At 43.8% G+C, this 14,364-nt stretch overlaps 1 protein-coding gene across 2 annotated transcripts in view; it reads left to right on the top strand.

The window, feature by feature from the left end:
• Positions 1 to 14,364, top strand: part of FHIP1B (FHF complex subunit HOOK interacting protein 1B) — a 486,169-nt gene that overhangs the window by 61,188 nt on the left and 410,617 nt on the right. The window contains exon 1 of one of the 2 annotated variants that reach the window (XM_085623510.1): positions 5,210 to 5,336. The exons of the other annotated variant lie outside the window; for it this stretch is intronic. The gene's annotated coding sequence lies outside the window, so the exon portion shown is untranslated. Of the gene's footprint in view, positions 1 to 5,209; positions 5,337 to 14,364 lie in introns of those variants that run through there. 2 annotated transcript variants of the gene reach the window in all.

The following is a 14,364-nucleotide window of genomic DNA, read 5'->3' as shown; positions in this document are numbered from 1 at the left end:
AGGTTTAGATAGTATACAAAGGAAAGGCTTAACGCTCAAATTTTCTAAATGTAAATTCAGGAAGGATAGTGTTGAATATCTAGGACATGAAATATCAAGTGATGGTATCAAACTGAAGTTAGACCATGTAATTAGTATTTCTAAGGCACCTGCACCTACCACAAAAGAGTAATTAATTTCCTTTTTAGGTCTAGCTGAATTCTATAGTAAGTTTGTGAAGAATTATTCTTCAAAAGTATTCCCTCTACGTATACTATTGAAATTAAACGCTAAATTTATCTGGTGTGAGGAGCAAAAATTAGCTTTTAAAGCACTAAAAAAGGATATCAGCTCTACCCCCTTTTTGAGTCCTTTCAGTATCTGAAGAGAATGCATAGTAGCAGTGGATGCTAGCAGCACGGGTCTAGGTGCGGTGCTTATGCAAAAGAATTTCGGAGAAGAGTTCGTAGTGTCTTATGCTTCCAGGTCACTGCGTGGTGCGGAATATAATTATTCCACGATTGAGAGGGAATTGCTTGAATGCACTTGGGCTGCTCAACACTTCAGACAATTTTTGTGGGGCACGAAGTTTCAATTGAGGACAGATCATAACCCCTTAATTAACATGTTAGCAGCTGGGGTGGCAGAACAGTTACGGCTCGTTTGGCGAGATTAGCTGCCAAACTGCAAGAGTATCAATGCTCAGTTGTATACATCCCTGGCCGCATGAATGTGCATGCCGATTGCATGTCTCGACTTTCTTTGCCCGATGCTCCAAAGCTTGATCAGGATACAGAGGAATGCGATATAGCGTATACCATAGAAGATGTTAATTATAGTGTAAACTCGGAAACCATTTCAGAGGAAATGTGGGCAAAGGCCATGTCTGATGATGTAATCCTGAAAAGTGTTGTAAAACACTTACAAGTTGGATGGCCTGAAGAGAGGAAGTTCTATGGAGAAATTAGTTCATTCTTTAAAATCAGGGACGAACTTATGTTTTCACACGGATTTGTAACCAGAGGTGATAAAATTGTTCCTCCTCAAAAAATCAGGGAGAAATAGATCAATTTGTCCCATGAAGGACATTTGGGTATGTCGTGCACCAAGCGACGCTTGAGGGAATTCTATTGGTGGCCCTGCATTGATAGCATGGTGTACAGGTGGGTTGGAGAATGAGCCCAATGTTCTAAGAGTGACAAGTCAGTCAAACCTTTATCTGCGGATACCTCTCCTATTGAATATTCGCAAGGGCCATGGAGGAAACTGGTGGTTGACATAATTGGTCCTTTGTGTCTTTCCTCTGTCAAACACGTTTTTGCTCTAGTCTTGGTAGATTATTTTTCAAAATGGCCAGAAGTCAAAGTTGTAGACAAAATCACCTCAACTCAAGTTATAGAATTTTTGGATAATGTATTCAGCCGGGAAGGTCTTCCCGCTGAACTTGTTTCCGACAATGGTCAACAATTCATTAGTAAAGAGCTAGAGATGTTTTTAAATAAATGTGGTATTATTCATAAAAGAGTTTCTAATTATAATCCTATGGCCAATGGTCAAGTTGAACGCTTCAACAGGGTGGTAAAAGAATCCATACAACTGGCTTTTAAGAGTAACCTTGATTGGAGGAAAGCTTTGCGAGCCACTTTACTTGCGTATCGTACATCCCCTAACTCATTTACTGGCTGTTCTCCATTTGAAATGTTAAGGTGAAGGAAACCTAGTTCGAAGCTCATGCCTTGGTGATTGAAAACAAATAATCTTCATGACCCAATTTTGGATTTTAAATTAGTCAGAGAACGTGTACAAAAATATCAAGACAAAATGCGAAGAGATACTTGCAAAAATCGTCCGTTGAATCGGAAAATTAGAGTGGGTAAATTGGTACATGTTAAATTTGGTAGTCCTGACAAAAAATGGTCCAAATGGTCTGACCCTGTCAGAGTAACTGAGGTGTTTAGCAAAGCAGTCAGAGTACAAGGTGGGAAAATTTGGAATTTCAGACGGGTATCTATGTACAGGTCTAATGATGTTGTTAGTAAACCACTTGTTATTCCACAAAAAGATACGGTAATTAATAAGGACAAGGAAGATTTTCAGAATTTTCTAGACACCTTTGATTGTTTTGATTTTGGACCTGATGTCTCTCTTCCATCTTCTAATACTCACGGCCTTGGTACTCATGATACTATTGTAAAAACAACCCTGATTCCGGATACTGCTGTGGCACCAAGCACTGTTCCCATTGTGAATCAAAATGTTATTCCTGTGGAATGCTCACCTATTCAGTATGAAGAAATATCTGTTCCAAGGAAAAGTTCTCGCATTAGGAAACTACCTGTTAAGATGAATGATTTTGTTAGATTTTAATTCTCATTCATGAGTAGACTACTTTGTAATTCTTTTTCTTTCTCTTTCAAAGGGGGAAGGTGTGTAGTGTCCACATTATTTACTGTCACACATTACGGTAGAATGTTAGGAGTCTTCTGGGGTTCTATGTTCTACTCTTGCCGGTTTGGTGAATCTCTGTGAACCATCTGGAAGTGGTTGTTCAAGCTGTCTTCTCCACACTGAATAAATATATACATGAAACCTACAACTTGCTCACCTACGTGCTTACTTCAAGCGTGATCTTCTAAGTTCTAACCTGAGGGTTACGCCCACATCTCTGAAGTGTTTGTCTATTTATTTTTGTGTTTTAGCCATGTTGGCCACTGCCCCTTAAACTCAAGTTTGATATAATGAACCAGTCGGGCCTCTGGAAGTTTTTAACACCCTCCCCTCCTCCAAAGTACACATCTGCCAAAATACCTTCTAAGTGGTCTCCAGAGGGGTTTTAAATCCAGTGGCGACCAGCACGGATCTCTTCGCCACTCGCCTCTCACATATTCTCTTGTCGGTCGGCCGTCCAGGAAGCAACCAGGTTCCCCTGAGCCTATCACAATGCTGCAATGCAGCGTTGTGATTGGCTCTCCTAAACCAGTCACACTGCTGCGATTGGTCTGAGTACTTTAATTCGGCACTCAGACTGGGACAGGGGGCCTGTGCATGTTCTCCACCCAGGCTGTAATGAAACCTGGGTGCAGAACATGCTAAGTGAGCATGACTGTTTGGTCGGCCCGAGACGGCTGGCCAAAGTGTCATGCGCACTTCAGTGTGCCCACCACTCCTCCCCTGCCCTACTCTGTGAGCAGAGCAGCCCCGCCCCATGTTCCCAAAGCAGGAAGGAACAAATAAAATGAGAATAACATCAAGTTATCATTTTTTTTTTCCTTTCCTTCAGTGCTGCAGCGCAGTGGGGCACGCTCCTCCACTTTAGCGGAGGAGCTTGTAATCTTGTAGAGATAAATAAATAGTACAAGGAATGAAGTAGATTGTAAAGGAGTTATTTGTGGAATTTATTCAAGTGCCACTGTATCAACTCCTAGGTTGTGAGTTGAATGGAAGTGGCTCGGTAGGACAGCCAGTCTTTGGAAGACCTCGATATGGAACTGAGGTGCTCTCTACATGTCCAGGTAACACCAGCCGCCAGCTTCAAGCGGTAGCTCCGGGCAGGGGCAACAGATTGACAGAGGATGGCCCCAGGCGGCAGGGAGAGGCGAGCCAGTGCAGCGTATGCATCAGCCGGACATTTTGGGCACAAGGCGCACAGTGGAGTAAGGCCTCTCAGGGCAGGCGGTGGGAGGAGGCTTTACCTTGGTGTGCCTTTCTGGGAGGTGGTGGGATGAGTGTGCTCTTTATGTGCCCCAGCAAGCCTTTGTGAGTACTGGACAGGCAGAGAGATGAGTCAGATGGGTAAGGCCTCTGAGGGCACACTGTGGAATGGGTGCCATGTAAGGCCTCTCTGGCAGGCTGTGGGATGAGTCAGTGCTGTGTAAGGACTCTCTGGGCTGGCGGTGGGATGGGTCAGTGCTGTGTAAGGCCTCTCTGGCAGGAGGTGGGATGAACCCGTACTGTGAAGGGCCTCTCTGGCAGGCGGTGGGATGAGCCTGTGCTGTGTAAGGTATCCCTGGTATGCGGTGGGATGAGTTGGTGCTGTGCAGTGCCTCTCTGGCAGGCGGTGGGATGAGACAGTGCTGTGTAAGGCCTCTCTGGCAGGCGGTGGGATGAGTCCGTGCTGTGTAAAGCCTCTCTGGGCAGGCAGTGGGATGAGACAGTGCTGTGTAAGGCCTCTCTGGCAGGCGGTGGGATGATTCCGTGCTGTGTAAGGCATCCCTGGCAGGCAGTGGTACGAGTCTGTGCTGTGTGAGGCATCCCTGGAAGGCGGTGGGATGAGTCAGTGCTGTGTAAGGCCTCTCCAGCAGGAGGTGGGATGAGTCCGTGCTGTGTAAGGCCTCTCTGGCAGGCGGTGGGATGAGTCAGTGCTGTGTAAGGCCTCTCTGGGCAGGCAGTGGGATGAGACAGTGCTGTGTAAAGCCTCTCTGGCAGGCGGTGGGATGAGTCTGTGCTGTGTAAGGCCTCTGCCTCTCTGGGCAGACAGTGGGTTGAGTCAGTGCTGTGTAAGACCTCTCTGGGCAGGCAGTGGGATGAGAGAGTGCTGTGTAAGGCCTCTCTGGCAGGCGGTGGGATGAGTCAGTGCTGTGTAAGGCATCCCTGGCAGGCAGTGGGACGAGTCTGTGCTGTGTAAAGCCTACCTGGCAGGCGGTGTGATGAGTCCGTGCTGTGTAATGCCTCTCTGGGCAGGCAGTGGGATTAGACTGTGCTTTGTAAGGCCTCTCTGGCAGGCGGTGGGATGAGTCCGTGCTGTGTAAAGCCTCTCTGGGCAGGCAGTGGGATGAGACAGTGCTGTGTAAGGCCTCTCTGGGCAGACAGTGGGTTGAGTCCGTGTTGTGTAAGGCCTCTCTGGCAGGCGGTGGGATGAGTCAGTGCTGTGTAAGGCCTCTCCAGCAGGAGGTGGGATGAGTCCGTGCTGTGTAAGGCCTCTTTGGCAGGCGGTGGGATGAGTCAGTGCTGTGTAAGGCCTCTCTGGGCAGGCGGTGGGATGACAGTGCTGTGTAAGGCCTCTCTGGCAGGCGGTGGGATGAGACAGTGCTGTGTAAGGCATCCCTGGCAGGCGGTGGGACGAGTCTGTGCTGTGTGAGGCATTCCTGGAAGGCGGTGGGATGAGTCGGTGCTGTGTAAGGCCTCTCTGGGCTGGCGGGGGGATGAGTCAGTGCCATGTAAGGGGATGCCATGTTTGTGCAATCCTCGCTTCCGGATTGCCACTCCCCAGTCCAGGGTGCAGGCAGAGCATGGCATCGGCTCCGCCTTTTGTGTGGGTGAAGTCTACGTTTGGACTCTGGGCCGCAGTGACGAGGTCAGACCGGACAGAAGAGGGCTGCACACCCATCCAGAAGGGGAGGCAGGAGGGCACGGTTCAGGTACTGACTGACACCCCCAGCCCCCATGACGCCCTTCCTCCTGTGGGTATCGCGCATAATAGAGGTTGTGGGGGGCTTCGAGCAGGGACTGCTGTGTGCTTCTGCCTGTTCTGTGACGTGTTCTGTGACGTGCTGTGGGCATGAAAGTAGTTTGTTAAAAGCAGTTTGTCTGCTGCTATTCGTGAACCAGTCACCAAGACGCTTTGGCTGCTTTTTTATATTACAAAATTGACTTAGACGAATTCATGTATCACAGACTTTTTCAAACCTCTCATATGTAGAATTCACAAGCTGCGCTCATATCTTGGTTTCGTGTACAAAAGTGTAAGAATGTACTGAAAGTGGTCATCGACAAGAGACAATAACAATGATCTATAGCGCTTTATGGCTGGACTAGGCTTGCTTAAAGATACTGTAATTATGACACTTTTGCATGGAAAGCAATATGTGCAGGACTCTGTCCTAGTCGCATATTGGATAATAACCCATCAGGATATTGATTCAGTACAAAGAGGTGTCCCCGTGTCTGCGTGCTCCTTCCTTTACTTGTCTTTTATAGCGCCATTCAGTGCTTAATTTGTAAAAGAAAAATACGTGCCAGGGCCCTCATCAGGAGGCCACTGCGCTGGCACCAGACACTGCCCCGCCAGCGCTGCCGATGAAACTGCCAACACAACTATTAACCGGCACACCCCTACAGTTGTGACCATTCAGACTATTCCAGGCCCCAAAGCTAGAAGATTGAGTTGGGCGGCAGGTAATAGTCATTTTTAATGTATATTGAATTAATAATTGACTGTTCTTGTGGCCCTCTCTAAAATTGCCAGACAGCGCCACCATGTGGCAGGCTGCCACAAGCACCGGTGTTGACAATTAGGTGCCAGTGCTGAGCACCACCGGCTTAAATTAAACACTGCCGGCAGGTAATTCTTCAGTCTCCTCTGAACACTTGAGATCTGAAGCTCCTATCACCAAGGTCTGTAGTCCCCCTCTGTTCATCTTTCAGAAGATAGATATGGTATCATGGAGCCCTGGCCTAGCGCACCTGTTAGATACAGTATCATGGAGCCCTGCCCCAGCGCACCTGTTGGATGTGGTGTAATGGACGCCTGGCCCAGCGCACCTGTTAGATACGGTATCATGGAGCCCTGCCCCTGCGCACCTGTTAGATACGGTATCATGGAGCCCTGCCCCAGCGCACCTGTTAGATGTGGTGTCATGGAGCCCTGCCCCAGCGCACCTGTTAGATGTGGTGTCATGGAGCCCTGGCCCAGCGCACCTGTTAGATACAGTTTCATGGAGCCCTGGCCCAGCACACCTGTTAGATACAGTTTCATGGAGCCCTGCTGCAGCACATATGTTGGATATAGTATCCTAGAGCCCTCGCCTAGTGCACCCATTAGATGCGTTATGATCGAGTCCTGCACTATCCCACCCCATCCATATTGCATCTTAGAGCCCTGCACCATCGCATCCGTTGCATACTGGATTCTAGAGCCATGCTCCAGCGTATCAATTGGATACAGTATCCCTTCCCGAACTCTACAATACCGCAAACTATCCTGTTGAATTTAGCTGATTTTCGAATCAAGGAGAGAATATTGATGAAAGCTATTCAGCAGAGACAGTTTTTTGTTGACGCAACTTCAAAGTGTCGTATATTTGCAGACAGGACTGCCTCCGCAGCACGAAGAAGGAAGGAATTTGTAAAGCTCCTCCAGTTATTTAAAGCCCATGGAGCCCAAGCCTCAATAGCATAGCAATCAAAATTAAGAGTGTTAGTTAAGGGCAAGTTCTTTATTTTCTCAGATCTGGAGGAGGCCCAGGCGTTATTAAAGGAGATTTCACAGGGTTAATAATTTGAAGAGAAACCTCCCGTTATAAAGGAAAGGAGAGAAGTAGGGAAGGGGTAGAAATAGGGAGGGGGAGGTGAGAAAAGAGGGTAAAAAGAAAGGCACAATGGCATTTTATAAATCTTTTTTTATTTTTCTCTTTATGGTTTTGAGGCTTTTTGGGGGGGTTCATAGGGGTAGCAGGGTCACTAGGGTGTAGCACCATGACACCCATGAATAAAGAAGGGAGGGGGGGAATGTGGTTGGCGTGGTTGGGGTGGGTGTATCCACATTTCAAGGAAAGGAGCAGGAGTAAACGACATGGAAATTACATTATTTGAAACTTAAGGTCATCTGTAATTAGAAATCTAAATGAATTTTAGCAATTGCAAAATCTTATCAGTCAATGCCAATGGTATGTTAAATAAGCAAAAGTATGGCGCTCTCATAAAATGGTTAATATCATCCGACCCCCAAATGGTATATTTTCAAGAGACTCACCTAAATTCAAATTTTCCCAAACTTTTTTTTACCTAGATTTTTCTCCCACGCTTTTTTTGCATCAGCTGGTTTGGCTCAGAGGGGAGTCGCAATTTATCTTTCTAGAAAAATACCTTGGGAAATCCTACAAGTCCAGAGAGACATATAGGGGAGATGGATATGGGTAATGGTTAAATTGCAGGGGAAAATTATAAACCTGGTCAATTATTATGCTCCGGTTACGGATGAGATTGAGAGCCTGATCAAAATTCACAAGCTTTTGAGGGGAGTACCAGGGCAGATTATAGTAGGAGGGGATTTTAATTTTATGCAAGATTTGAAGAAAGATACATCAAATAAAAATAAAAAACTACTAAAACCAAATACTTTAAGAATTGTGGAGGCCCTCAAAAAAGAATATCAATTGGTAGATCCTTGGCTACTTAGGAATCCTGAAGAAACAAAGTTTACTTGTTATTCATATCGCTTTTCAACTGCATCTCAAATCGATTTTTATCTCATATCAAGATCCCTTCAAATTCTAAAAATTGATAGTGGGTGTAATCCTTTTTCTGATCACGCTAGAATTGAACTCACGATTGTATTAGATGGTGGGAAAGGGGAGCGGCTGAGGTGGCAGCTCGACCGCACTCTCCTCCAAAATCAGGACTGGGTAAAGGATTTTAGGGAATTGATCTTGGAATTTTTTAAGTTAAATGAAAACACCGCTGATGTGTTTTCGGTTTGGGGTGGGTTTAAAGCTGCTGCCCATGGTCAGATTATCGCCTATACGGCGGCCCAGGCAAGAGTAAGATCGCTCAAAATAACCCAACTTCATGTTGCAGTTGAAAAAGAATATATTCTTCGGGACCGGAAATGTCCCAATGAATTTGAACAGGCAAAAACCGTCTTGCGGGATTTTTTCGTTTTAGAAGAGATTTGTAGCTCTAAAATGTACCAGCAAAAGGTTTATGAAGAAAACCAGTTAATAGGCAAATTGCTAGCAAATACAACAAGGAAAAAACAGGAGTCAGCATTCATTTTAAAGATACAAGACCCTCAGTCTGGCCGAGACGAAGTTGATAGGAAAGGATCTCACAGATTTTTGTTGAACATTATCACAGTATTTACTCAACGGAGTTTTTAACAGGTGACGATATGATTTCTAACTATTTTTCTAACGTGGCAATTCCTAAACTTTCTGAGAGTCGGTTTTCCCAACTCGAATTAGAGATTGAAACAGCAGAAATATCAACCTCTGTTAAAGAAACAGCCGGGGGGAAAGCATGTGGGCAAGATGGATTTCCCATCAAATTTTATAAACTATTTTTAAAAGAACTGCTGACTCCTTTGAAACGATTATTTAATCACATCAAAGAGGGAGGTCATATACCAGCAACGTTTAAAGAGGCGAAAATCGTATCATTCGTAAAGAAAGACGGAAATCCCGAAGATATTAATTCCTACCAGCCCATAAATCTTTTAAACTCTGACTATAAAATTTTAATGAAAATATGGGCCAAACGTTTTACATTTGTGGCTCAAGAGGTGATTAATAGTGACCAGACCGGATTCATAGCCGGTAGATCCATGGCAGCAAACACAGAGTTCCTAATACAAGCTTTAGATTATTTTAATACTAACTCAACTCCGGCATGTATTGTTATGGTAGATGCCGAAAAAGCTTTTGACTTAGTTAATTGGAATACCCTGTTTTTTACTCTAGGAAAATTCGGATTCCCTGCCCAGATTGTTGATATGTTACGTAACATTTATCAAGGTGCCTCGGCCCAGGTTTTTATTAATACGAAAACAGCTGGCTCAATAAAAATTAATAGAGGGACTAGGCAGGGATGCCCTCTCTCGCCGTTGCTTTTTACCTTTTTTATCGAACATTTAGTAATTAAGATCAGAAACAATGCTGCTATTCGATCCCCGGTTCACCGAATGTCCAAAATAAAATTGTTTGCCGACGACATTATTTTATATTTGATGCCCAATAAAGAAAATATAGAGAGTGTGTTGAGAGAATTTAGAGAATTTGAGAAAATTGGTGGCTATAAAATAAATTCTAATAAAACAGAAATACTCGCATTAAATACCGATCTAAATTGTCTTCCATCTGGCTTGAGGACACAAGCAGCCAACAAAGATCCGATTAGGTATTTAGAAATCTACATCAACTCTCAATACCATCAGTTGTATGAATTAAATTACATCAGAATGAAAGATAAAATCAAGAAACTTTTTGATCAATGGCTTTTACTACCACTTTCAATTGTGGGCAGGGTATCCCTAATCAAAATGTCGATACTACCGTTGCTCATATTTCTATTTAGTAATATCCCTATAAAAATCAAGTTCTCCTTTTTTAAAGAAATAGAGACGATGTTTAGAAGTTTTGTATGGGGGAGAACATTTTCCAGGGTTAAATTGCCTATAGTACAACTATGTACTGCACAGGGAGGCCTGGCCCTACCAGATGTGAAAATATATTATGAGGCCGCCTTTTTAGACATAGTGGCGGGACTGATGGGTTCGACATATAAGCGAGACAGTTTCTTTTTGGATAAAATGCTACAGGAAAACGGCTCTAACTTACAAGTGTTTCTAAAAACTTCCAAATACCCCAAAAAACCAGATATAAGACTTTAAGGGAATATTCTTTTAGACTTCAGTTTTTTTTTAAAAAAGTAGACTCCTCCGGCATGCAATTTCTGAGTTTGAGGGAATGTTTCGATCTCTGTCTCCAATTGAACAAAAATCATCTAATTAAGTGGGAAAAGTGTGGGCTAAAAGAATTAAGACACTTTTTTATTCTGAATTAGAATGATTTTGTGGCAAGAGGTGATGACCAGAGCAAATAGCCCGAATAGACCTACTTTTTTTGAATATCTACAAATTGTATATTTTATAAGGAAAATACATGGCCTTTTTAATTCTCCATCTGAACTAGCGGTAGCCCTATATGGGGTCAAAACAATGGGCATAGGGAATTGGTATAGGCTGCTACATCGACAGAAACAAATGCCATTGGTTTAAGAAAAATAGGCCACGTGACACAATGCAGTCTTTTATGTAAGGATTGGGAAATGATTTGTCATCTAGGTAATAAAGCATTGTGAGCGGCTAACTTTAAAAGGATGGCCTTTTTATCACGTTGGTTAGCCTATCTGACTCCGGAGGCCCTGGGGAAAAGATACCCGGAAGTTGAAAATAAGTGTTTTAGATGTCTTGCTAATGGTCAGGGTGGCTGGCATCATATTTTCTTTTCCTGCCCGAAACTAGAATTATTCTGGAATACAATTTTTGCGGATTTAGGAAGGGCATTGGGCAAGAATATGCAGCCCGAGGCCGAATTGGCTTTGTTTGGCATCTCTAAAAATAGAACAATATCCAGCAGGGCTGAAGAGACCTTTGTATTTATTTCTTGTACGGTTGCCCGTTCCTTAATCCTACAGAATTGAAAGTCTACCGATGCTCCCTCTCACTTGAAGTGGTGTATGAAAATGAGAAGAACTTGTAATTTTGAAAAAGCATATGCAAGCCGGGTGGGGGCTATTAAGAAATTTGAGAAAAACTGGAAGTATTTTAGAGATCTTGAAAAAGATAAAGGAAATTGAACAATGTCTTGGTTGTGTTGTTGAAATTGTAGTAGCTTTTACAATTAAGAGCCCTAGCACTTTTAAAAAAAAAATTTGGGGGGGATAATACTCATGAAATGTCAATACTTCTGTTTAGTTTTCCTGCGATGTTTGCACATCATTAACAGATTTTAAATACATTGCTGTGGCATTTTAGGGTAAAGCATAGGAAATTGAATTATATCTTGTTGTAAATCACAGTAGTCTCTGTAAATGGATGCACTAGCACTTTTTTCTAAGTGACTATACTTGAGAAGCACCAGCACTTTCTTTTATGCAATTGCTGCACACTATTACAGATATTATATCTTTCCCTATAACACTTTATTGCTGTTGTTTAGTACATCATGTCCCTTCTTAAACATGGTTGAGATCTCTGATTATTACTTTTAGTAATAAAAGGAAGGAAGGAACATTGATGGGAAGGTTATTTAATATTTTTTAGAGGTTTCAATAACTATTTTTGTAATTGTAATGCCTTGTCAACATAAATTGTATATTGTATATTGTATATGGATGTTATGTCGTTGCTCTGCTCTGCTCTGCTTAATAAAAAAAATAAAATAAAATTGGATACAGTATCATAAAGACATACCCCAGCACACCCATTAGCTTTGGTATTATATAGCCCTGAACCAGCGCACCCGATTGACGTAGTATAGAGTCTTGATGCACGGCAACCTTGGATACAGTGTCATGGAGCCCTGTCCTAGCACACCAGTTATTTAATGGTTCATATAGCCCTCCTTTATTGCATCCATTGGATACAGTATCCTAAACCTCTGTCCCAGGGTCTCTTTGGATATAGGGCTTTCCCTTTAGCACTCTTGTTGGATATAGTCTCACAGAGCCGTCGTGGAGTACATCCGTTGGATATGGTAGCATAGAGCCCCCTCTTAGCCTACCTGTTGGATACGGTATCATAGAGCCCTCCCTCAGTGCACCCTTTGAATACATATCCTAGAGCCTTCCCTTAGCACACCTTTGTATATGGTATCATACAGCCCTGCCTCAGTAAACCTGTTGGATATGATATCATAGAGCCCTCCCCCAGCGTACCTGTTGGATATGGTATACTAGAGCCCTCTCTTAGCACCCCTTTGGCAATCACAGAGCCCTTCCTCGGCACACCTGTTGGATATGATATCATAGAGCCCTTCTTCGGCACACACGTTGGATATGATATCATAGAGCCCTCCCTTAGCCCACCCGTTGGATATGATATCATAGAGGCCTCCCTCAACGCGCCTGTTGGATATGGTATCAAAGAGCCCTCTCTTAGCACCCCTTTGGCAATCATAGAGCCCTGCCTCGGCACACCAGTTGGATTTGATATCATAGAGCCCTCCCTCAGCACACCTGTTGGATATGATATCATAGAGCCCTCCCTCAGCACACCCGTTGGATATGATATCATAGAGCCCTCCCTCAGTGCATCTGTTGGATATGATATCATAGAGCTCTCCCTCAGCGTACCCATTCAATATGATATCATAGAGCTCTCCCTCCGCACACCTGTTGGATATGGTATCCTAGAGCCTTCCCTTAGCGCACCTTTGGCTATAATAGAGCCCTCCTTTAGCACACCAGTTGGATACAATATGATAGAACTCTCCCTCAGCACACCCGTTGGATATGGTAGCATAGAGCTATCCCTCTGCATATCCGTTGAATACGAGAGCCCTCCCTCAGGGTACCAGTTGGGTATATCATAGAGCCCTCCTTCAGCCCACCTGTGATGTATGGTATCATAGAGCCCTTCCTCAGCACACTCGTTGGGTATCATATCATAGAGCTCTACCTCAGCGTAACTGTTGGATATGAGAGCCCTCCCTCAGTGTACCAGTTGGATATATCATAGAGCCCTCCCTCAGCACACCAGTTGAATGCGGTATCTTTCTTAGGGCCTCTTTGAATACGGTATCCTAAATCTCTGTCCCAAGGGCCTCCTTTGCATATAGTTTTTTGCCTTGTTTTAGCACACCTTTTGAATGCAGTCTCATTCAGTCCTGTGAAACTAAACAACAATAACATTGCGTATGTTTGTTACAGCTGAACATGCGAGCGGCTCTCTGTAATCTATAAAGAGAAATTATCTAAATCAATAACACGTATAAGAAAAGATCAATAGAAGAAAAGGGTAGAGGGAGAGTAAGAAGTAAGATAGACATATAGAGATGAGGCCAGGCCTTGTTTTATTCAGTATGTTTCCCTTGGTATTACATGCACACTGGTCACTGAGAGAAGGTCACCCAGATCTCATCAGATTTTTTGAGTAAGATGGACATGCAAAGCTTGTAGCAGTAGAGTAGTTTCTTCCAATCACAAAATACATTTCAGATGACTGGATGTTTGATATGTCAGCGTGATCAAGATTTTCACCTATGCTGGTTGTCAGAAGATGACCGTCTGTAGCTGTCCTGGTGACACGATGTGTCACATAGATACGATGTTGAACTACCATCCACACAAGATGCATACTAGACCCAATAATTCCAACGTATCAATTAAATTAAGGGGTAATACGAATACAGTAATTGGTTGTAATCCTCTTTTCAGCATTAAAGACTTTTTACTGATACAGGCTCAACCCTACTAATGAGGACGCCGCATTCCACTTCCAGCAAGGGATCCGATATTTCCATGTCCCTCTACTGGAGAGGTCTGTCCAGTGCGAGATGACTATGGTAGAACAGCCTCTGCTAGAACAGTTGTACACCAGTTTCTGGAGCGCATTAATGGATTATCATGGACCATTGTGCTAAGTGGCTTCATGTAGCGATTGAAGAAACGGGACGAAGGGATTGAGCCTTGAGGTACTGACTGACGTGCTCAGCTGTTTGCATTTGGAAGAATTATCATAATTCATACCTTTTGTGTGGCCCATTTAGGAAACTGTTTGGTTGTGAGGCATCATTTCTTTGGTTGTGTCTAAAATTAGGTGTTCCTTTTTTCCTGACTTTGAAGTGTGAGGCTGAAATTGGTGGAACACAATGAAGAATCTGCTGCAAAGAAAGGGGCACTTCCCTTTGCTACTGGTTGTCCGAGTGGAGCTCGCTCTGATGGCTGTTT

This window comes from Triturus cristatus, chromosome 8, assembly GCF_964204655.1.
Source record: "Triturus cristatus chromosome 8, aTriCri1.1, whole genome shotgun sequence".
Lineage (NCBI taxonomy): Eukaryota > Metazoa > Chordata > Amphibia > Caudata > Salamandridae > Triturus > Triturus cristatus.
This window is presented reverse-complemented; position numbering and strand designations above follow the sequence as displayed.